General features: G+C 37.9%; 1 pseudogene; it reads right to left on the bottom strand.

Moving 5' to 3' along the window:
• Positions 1-4,210: 4,210 nt before the first annotated feature.
• LOC118760494 (small nucleolar RNA U3) lies at positions 4,211-4,284 on the bottom strand (annotated as a pseudogene).
• Positions 4,285-9,192: the final 4,908 nt, after the last annotated feature.

Raw genomic sequence — 9,192 nt, 5'->3', positions numbered from 1 at the left:
CTGAATGGAATGTGGGACAGACTGGGCTAGTCTGCTGTACATATTGGAAACAATGGGAACCAGGGCAGGGCAGGGTCAGAACTAGTAGGGGATACTGCAGGTCAACCCAATTAGGCTGCAGCTCCCACTGGGTGATGGGTGAGACTGGGCTGTGCTGCAACTCTCATTAGGTTTGAATAGAGAACAGTGTTGGAGACAGAACTGACCCAGCTATTGCAAACATCTGTGTACATATAAGCTGATTAGGGTAACAGAATGTGGCCAGTCCCTGTATTGGCAAGCACATGTAAGCATGAGGTCTGGGATCACTTCACATGAGTTTTCTTTGGGCATCCTCCAACTGAACCACTAGACTCAGAACTCCAACCATGGAGAAAATTGCAGGGTCCATAGTCTGACCATGGATTGCTTCTGTCAGAGATGGGCTTCCTCAGTAGCCTAGATGAAGCAGTGGACAGAATAGCTAGTTGTACGTGGAGGATACGATGGCACATTAGAACCTGCAGAAGACACTCGGTTCCATAACAGAGGACAGAGGGCAGAGGACAGGATAAACTGATCAACTACCCCAGCCAAGTGTTGGTAGTGACAATCTAGGCAAACAGAGCCTCTAAGATGGACTATGTCAGTCAGTGAATTCTGGAGAGATTCTATCATGTTTGGAGTGGCAAGATCAATAGCAATTAAGAACTGTTGAACTATCAAAACTGCTTGGGCAGTGCCCTTGGAGCATGCACCACATCAGGGACCCTGAGATTGTTGGGAGGCTGGGTGTGGCTTCTCCCTTTTTATCTTCAAATTTCCCCCAAATACAGTAAGGAAAAAAGAGAATGTGGAAACAATGGTCTTACTCACTTTCCTGTAGCCCTTGACCCTTTGCACTCTAATCAACCATGTAAAGGTCATCAAAAATTATACAATAGAGAAAAGAAATTGAGATAAAATATGTTTATAATTTTTAAAAAGATGTAACATTAAGGAGTGGATCCTTTAATTCCCTTTTTAATTTATTCTTATTTTTAATTTTATAGTTTTGCTCCCTCTTCTCTCTCAGCCTTACCCTCCCCATTTTCCCTTGCATTTTACAATAATATAATCCTTCAGCTGTAATTCTGAATCCAGCATTCTGCTACTTACCTGTGTCATGATATTGTTGGTATAAGCAGTGCTGGAGGATCCATTATTTTGTTATCAAGATATATTTAACAGATTTAAAAGGGACCTACTTTTATTGAGGAGTAGAGATGCATACTGAATTTCTTTTTTTAAGATTTATTTATTATTCATTGGAAAGGTAGATTTACAGAGAGAAGGAGATACAGAGAGAAACATCATTTCTCTGCTGTTTCATTTCCCAAGTGGCTGCAATGGCAGGAGCTGAGCCAATCGAAACCAGAAGCCAGGAGATTTTTCCAGTTCTCTCACATGGGTGCAGGTTCCCAAAGCTTTGAACCTTCCTCTACTGTTTCCCAGGGTATAGGGAACTGAATGGAGAGTGGATCAGCCAGGACACAAACCAGTTGTTTGTTTGCTGCTCTTGTTTTTTAGAGTTCTTTCTACATCCTTGATACTAGTCCCTCTGCCATTTTGTTGCATGCTTCCTCTCTTTATTGGTCATAAATATCATTTGCTATACAGAAGCATCTTAGTTTGTTTTAGTCCCATTTATTTATTTATTTTATTTAGGCTTGATTGCTTGTGCTTTTGGTGACATTTCCAGAGAATTGATAAATATTCATTAAGATTTTATTTTTGTATATGCTGAAAGGTGTGGGGGGACAAAGAGTTGGATCAGACATCATGGATGTGTGACGAGCATAGCTCCTCGGTTAGCAAGGCTTTGAAGAGTTTACGACTGTGTGGCAAGACCCAACAGAATGTCTCTAATCACCTCATGATTGCTGCCTCATTCTATTGTATGGACACTCGATCACCTCTCTGATATTTCATGGAATTCTCCTGAGGATGTTACTGTTTTTCTGAAAATGTGAAATGATTTCTGTAATTGATTTAATATCTGAAACTGATTTTACCAATCATGTTATGGTAAAAGGCTATTTAGCAGCTTAAAACAATGAGATATGACTAAAAGCTTACAATTGCACAATTGAGCTTATATCGTTCCTAATGTCTTACTGTGTGCCCACTTCTGACCTGGAACTTACTGTAAAATGTGTGATGCTCTCCATAAGAAATGGCTTGATAATATCTTGGAACAGATGGCAAACATGGAAGTACAGAGTTTGTTTACCATGTAGCCTCAACATGTTACAACACATGAAATGACACATTTTGGTTTCTCACCAGAAAAAGCAGAAAGTATATGGAGCATCTTCTAAAGGGAGAGAAATATGAACCCCCCCAAAATAAATGGTTTAAAACTTCGACTTTATATTGGCACTTATATTTTAGAGAAATAAAATTGTTTAAAAAGATAAAAAGAAGTTTTTTGTTTGTTTTTGTAAAGGCCCTCCATTTTTTTTAAGGTCCTCCATTTGCAGAAAGGCTGAGTTGCCCTGATCCTTTTCACAGCCCTTTAACAAAAGAACAAAAAAATTGAATCAGTACTAGATGAAGGTGATGGTAATTAGTATATGACTGATTATAAGATTTAATAAAGAATCTATGATATATGCCTTTATAAATTCCTTTCATTTATGAGCTTTCTTTTTAATTATGCATTCTTCATATTTTAAGTAATATTAGTTTGGGTTTGATGAAAATTTATTTTGGAGATAAGTAAACCACTTGTCACTGTGTAACCACATGTGCTGCCAACCATGTAGTCCCTGGCTTCCAGTCGGGTGACTGCAGGTTTGAATGAGCAACATGGAGGAGGACAGGGCAGAGCCAGGTAAAAAAGGGGAAAGGAGCATATGTGGAGGCTCGTTTTATACAACCAGGTGGGCCTGGAAGGTGTGTGTGGGGGGTGGAGAATTGGTTAGGAGGGGCTGTGGGAGAGTTCCAGGGACTGGTGACTGAGATCACAAGTGATTAGTAGTAGGTGGGTGGGGATTAGGCAGAGAGGCTGCAGTGGATGAAGTTTTCAGGTAAGACACCATGAGGTTACATTTCATTGATGGATAACCAGAACAGCACAAATTTTGCAAGCAGTAGGAAGGGGTAGCAAGAGGCTGCACCAGGTCGAAAATCGGATGTTCCAATCACACCTCAGACCTTGCATTTGGCTTCCCCTTAAATTCCCAGTGTTTAATAAATTCTCTTTTATACTTTCATTGAGTATATTTTGCAATCTTGCTTCTCTTTCCATGACTTCAGAAATTCCTGTCACCCTTATAGTTGATCTTTCGATGACGTCATTCCATTCTTGGGTAGTTTTCTCAGTTTTGCTCCTTCCTTCTTTATTTCTGGTTACCTGTATTTCCTCAAATAAAGCATCTTCTAGTTACAAAATTCTTTCTTCTGCCCCGCTCATTCTATTGATGAAGATTTCTGTTGTTATTTAATTATTATTGTTTTCTTTGCTTTTCAGTTCAAGTATTTCAATTCACTTCTGCTTTATAGCTTGTTACTTCATTGTGTTCAATTCCTTGAATTACTTAAATTCTTGCCTTGGTTTCTCACTATGTATGTGTCGATCTTGCATTTAGCATGAATATTGCCTTATGTCAGAGAGAACATATGATATTTTTCCATTTCAGTTTGCTTATTTTACTGAGCATAATGGTCTCTAGTTGGAACCATTTTGTTGCAAATGGTAGAATTTCCTTTTATTAATGGCTAAGTAGTAACATTTTTCATTTAACTATTCGTGACAAGCTCACCAAAATCCCATGAAACTATCTGTTTTACATCTAAAATGTCCTTGTGTTCCTTTCATTTATTCCTATCCTTCAGAATACTGCTTTGCTTCTGTTAATTTTGCCTGTTTTTTTAAAAAAAACTTGATCACCATCCTATGACTCTGGAATTTTGAACTCCAACTAGATTTAAGAAATGTTTATTGAATCTTCTCATGTAAATATTATTGACATGTTTGTTCTTGTCATCCATGTTGTCCCCTTGATTCTTGTAACTACATCATTATCACTTCAACTCATCATGCATTAGCTGCAGAAATATAATAACAGAAAAAGCGCATCTTGTAACACTCAAAGATGAAATTGTATAATAAGGGGAGTATGTGTTATTGTTTTTAATGAAATCTTCCTAGTGTCACCAACACAAATTGGCTATATTTGAAATGTAGGAGCATATTTTATGCATGATTAAGAAACTTCTCGAGTCACAGACTAGAGAAATAATTCCTGAAAGTATAGTCCCAGGAATCTATTTTAATAGCCTCCATAGGGATGCCCATTTGCATAAACTGTGTGATAATTTTAATGATTGAAAAGAGAAACATTTCATTAATATAAATGTGTTCATTGATTATAATAAGGTATAAATTACCAGAAAATACTCAAAATTAACTCACAATATGTGTGTGTGAGTGTGCATGTATGTGTGTGTGTAATTTCTATTTTAAGTTATTCTACAGCTTAAAATCCTGTCTCTTGTGAACCATCAAAATAGAATTTCATAGTTCCATTAAGGATGTCAGTTGCCTAAAGTGAAATCAGGTTTTCATTTGTAATGGGTAATGATATTGTCAGCTAAATTTGAAAATGATGCTAGGAATAGCATTGTTTAAGAAGGAAGCCATATCTTTAGACTATTTGTCTGTCTCTTAAAAAAATAGAATAAAACAAATCAAAACAAAAAAAAAAAACAGAATAAAGAAACAAGCGAAAACTTGCATAAAAACTTGCATGGGTTTATCGTTTTTGGGCTTGATGCCATCCTTCAAATTGTTTATAATCCTAACAATCCGAACAGAGAAGATCATTAAATATTCCGTATATATAAGTAGACAATGATTAACAAAATGATTATAATCATTATGTCCAGAACAAAGTAAGTGCAAGACAGAAATTAACAGATATTTTATACAGATAATAAAAAATCCTTTAATGAATCATATGGTTTTCTTACTTGAAAATGTCCAGAGCAAAATTATATTAACCATGAAAAGATTTGGACCTTACACTTAATTCTAAACAATAATGTTACATGGAGGATTGGGAAAGAAGGAAGGAAGGAAGAAGGAGAGAGAGAGAAAGGGAGAAAAGAAAAAAAGGAAGAAAGAAAAAAAAGGCTACATTTGTCAGGAAAAAGTAAAATTTTATGTGTTCTGACAACATATTCAGGTATGCAGAAAACCCTAAAGCCTTCACAAAAAAACTCTTCAGAAATAATAAATGAATTTGGTAAAATGCAAAATAAAATATTAACTTGCAAAGTTGGGTTTCTGTTATATTCCTTTTTAAAAAGATTTATTTATTTTTATTACAAAGTCAGACAGCCTTGGGCCGTCCTCGACTGCTTTCCCAAACCAAAAGCAAGGAGCTGGATGGGAAGCAGAGCTGCCGGAATTAGAACTGGTACCCATATGGGATCCTGGCGCATTTAAGGAGAGGACTTTAGCCACTAGGCCACAGCGCCAGGCCCTGTATTAACTTTTAGAGAGAATGTTTACATCCTTATTTTCATTTTCTTTTTCTTTTTAAAAATTATTTATTTGTATTGGAAAGTCAGATATACAAAGGAGATACAGAGATTAAGATCTTCTTTCCAGTGATTCACTCCCCAAGTGGCCACGGCTGGAGCTGAGAAATTACCAAGCAGGGAGCCTGGATCTTCTTCCAGGTCTTCCATGCAGGTGAAGGATCTCAAGGCTTTGTACCTTCCTCTACTGCTTTCCGATGCCACAGCAGGGCGCTGGATGGGAAGTGGGGCTGCCAGGAATAGAATCGGCATGTATATGGGATCCTGGTGCATGCAATATGAGGACTTTATCAGCTAGGCTACCATGCCAGGTCTCATATTTTTATTTTCATATGAAACTATCATAGTGCACTATTACTGCATTTTACAAATGAATCAAAGTAGTTTAATTTTTCAGGCTACCACAAAGTCTCTCTGAAGTCAAAACAGTTAAAATTATTAAAATCCTACTTAATTTGCAGAATCATAAATAGTTTACAAATGCTTATGAGCAGTGAATTCAATAATTTCAATACTTTCTCAGACATTTTAGAATCACATAGACAGATAGTTTTGAGTTTAACTAATATTTGCCAATCTACAATATCCCAAGCACAGTCAGTTAGTAACAAAGCTGAAATTTTAATCCATCTTGGGCTACAGGTCTCAGGATTTGTCTGCAATATTGTTTTTGATAATCTATAAAACAATTATTCTAGTGGAATTTCAGTTAGACTGTGTGCAGGGTGCAGGCATGACTAGGCCAAACATAAGCTTAACCTGAGAGCTTGAAAGTAAAATACTGTGGAATCACAAATAAATAAATATTAAAAAGCATATTTTAGGAAATATTTAAAAGCTAACTTTATAAGTGGCAGTTACTTAAAACTTAAGACATATTCAAATTAATTTTAAGTGTTGTCACGAGGTCATTCACAATTATGTCATACAAATTAATGATTCCAGAGATCAATATGTAATTGTTACAACACTGAAAAGCCATAGGATTAATTAATTACCAAGGCAAATGAATTGTCAGTTAATGTCAGGATATAAATATCTGAAAATCTGTTCAACTTAATGATTTAAAGATTATGAAATGATCCCCAAACTATTTTTTCGGCATTAATTACTGTACGCTAACTGAAAAGCAATTCCCACATAATAGTTTGTGGGGTGTTAATAATCACAACACAGCCAACTAGAAATGGTGTGATATTGAATTGAGAGAAAAAATTGAAAAACTGCTTAGTCTTAGTAGCAATACTAAAAAATGATAAAGCATGCCAATCCTCCTCCTATAGCACCAAAATCCCATCTGAGCATGGGTATGAATCCAGCTTTACCACTTCTGATCCAGCTGCCTGTTTATGCCCTAGGAAAGCAGCAGAGAATGGAAAAATTTTATTTCTTTTTTTTAGCCAGGAGGAATATGACTCTTTCTTTCTTCCTCTTTCTTCCTCTTTCTTTCTTTTCTTTTTTTCTTTCTTTCTTTTAATAATCTTAATTAGTTGATTAGGGTACAAAGGGTCAAGGGCTACAGGAAAGTGGGTAATACCATTGAATATCATTTTTTCCCTATATCTGGGGTCAGGGAAGAAACAAAGGGAAAAGCACCACCCAACCTCTGACCCATCCCAGGTCCCCGATGTGAGGCACGCTCCAAGGGTCCTGCTTAGACAGTTTTGATAGTTCAGCAGGTCTGAATTGCTGCCAGTCTCACTGTTCGAATCGCAATGAAAGAATTTTATTTCATTTTCAAAGACAAAAGAAAGCTTTGCTGGATATGTTATCCTGGGCTAACAATTTTTTTCTTTTGGAATCTGGATTATGTCACTCCATTCTCTTCTTGCCTATAGAGTTTCCTGTGAGTTTAATTGGCATTCCTTCGTATGTCAGTTGATCTTTTTCACGTGCACATTTAAGGATCTTTTCCTTATGTTTGACTGAAGAGAGCTTGATGATCATGTGTCTTGGTGAAGATCGCTTGTAGTCATCCCTGTTGGGAGTTCTGTGCCCCACCTGGATGTTGTTTCCCAATTCTTTCTCTAAATTAGGGAAATTTTCCCTTATTATTTAATTGAATACATCTTTAATGCCAGTATCTCTTTCTGCACCTTCTGGGACTCCCATAACTCTTAGATTTGGCCTCTTACTAGTGTCTTTCAATTCTTGAATACTTTTTTGGCCTGATCCATCTCTGCTTCCAGTTTTTTGTTTGCTTCCCCCTGGTGACAGGAAATATCTTCCAGTTTTGGGATTCTTTTTTTCTGCTTGCTTCATTCTATTTTGGAGACTCTGTACTGTACTTTTAATTTGCTCTACTGTGTTCTTAATTTCTGATGTATCAGCCTTGATTTACTTTCTTGCTGCTATTTCTAGTGTAACAATTTCCTTCAATTCTTTGAACTCTTGTATGTGCTTCTCCTTGTTGATCAGAAGCTTTAAATGAGTGTTCTGAATTCTGTGTCCCCCATTTTCATGAGGTCTTCCTCAGTTAACTCTGAGGTTGGCATAGGGTTTTGCTCCTTTGCAGGGGAGTTTTCGGTAATATTCATTTTGCCTGTGTCTTCTTTTGCTCTTGGTCATTGTACTACTGGTTATCAGATTCTTTTCCTTGGGGCAAATTTCTAAGCTGTGTCATCCACAAGTCTACAGTTCGATTTTACTTATTGCAGTTGGTACACAGTTCTTTGCTGGCAGCCAATTGTGCCACTCTCTCCAGCAAGTTCCAGGTCTGGTTTCTTATGTTAGATTTCCACCATGGTCTCCATAGCCCCAACTCCTGGCTCACCACTCTCCACCTCCTATGCTATCATGCTGAGTTGGCACTGTTGTCTCTGCAACCTTTCTCCCACTTTTGGTTGGAGCAGGTCCCAGGATTAGGGAGACACCAGGTGTCCTATATAGCTAGGTTGTTGGTGGCGCTGATGTTGCCAGAACATGTTGGATGTTAGGTCTGGGTGCCACACGGACTTATTTTAAACTGTATGATGCCATAGTCTGTATTATTTTCCTGTGGGACCAGTGCAATCCATGGACCTCAGTGAATTCTTGCAAGCTCAGCACATGTGCAGTTCACTGTTGTTCCCTGTAGTCCTACAACTTTTGCCACAATGTACAAAATGGCATCTGACATGCCACTACTAGAGTTCTTGATCTGCTGGCCATCAGGTCTGAGGGCTACCCAGAGCTGTCTTGGGTGGAACCTGTAGAATATCACGTTGTTGCAGTTCACTGAGCTAGAAAAGAATTCCCTCCCAGCTCAGTTTATGCTCAGTCCTTTCCCTTGCCTTTGCCTCCTTAGGAAAATGGCACCCAATTCGGCTCCTGGGTGCTGACTGGACTGTGAAATCCACTCTGTATTCACACTACCCATCTGGTATCTGCTGCTCTGACTCTGCTCCTGGTAAAATCAAACAAACCAGAAGGATGAACAGTTCTTTGTCTAGGTTTACCTCCCAAGCTCCCAGTGAAAGTCCCTTCCCACCTGGTTGCTGGTGGAGTTCCAGCTATTGGTAGAGTTCAGATTGCTGTTAGCTGAATGCTGCTGGAGTCAGAGTATCTGTCACTGCAACACCACACCCTTGTGTCCACTGCTTTCCTGTGTCTGTCAGTCTCCAGGTACCCCTCTGCTGTTGTTCT

This window comes from Ochotona princeps, chromosome X, assembly GCF_030435755.1.
Source record: "Ochotona princeps isolate mOchPri1 chromosome X, mOchPri1.hap1, whole genome shotgun sequence".
NCBI classification, from domain to species: Eukaryota; Metazoa; Chordata; class Mammalia; order Lagomorpha; family Ochotonidae; genus Ochotona; species Ochotona princeps.
This window is presented reverse-complemented; position numbering and strand designations above follow the sequence as displayed.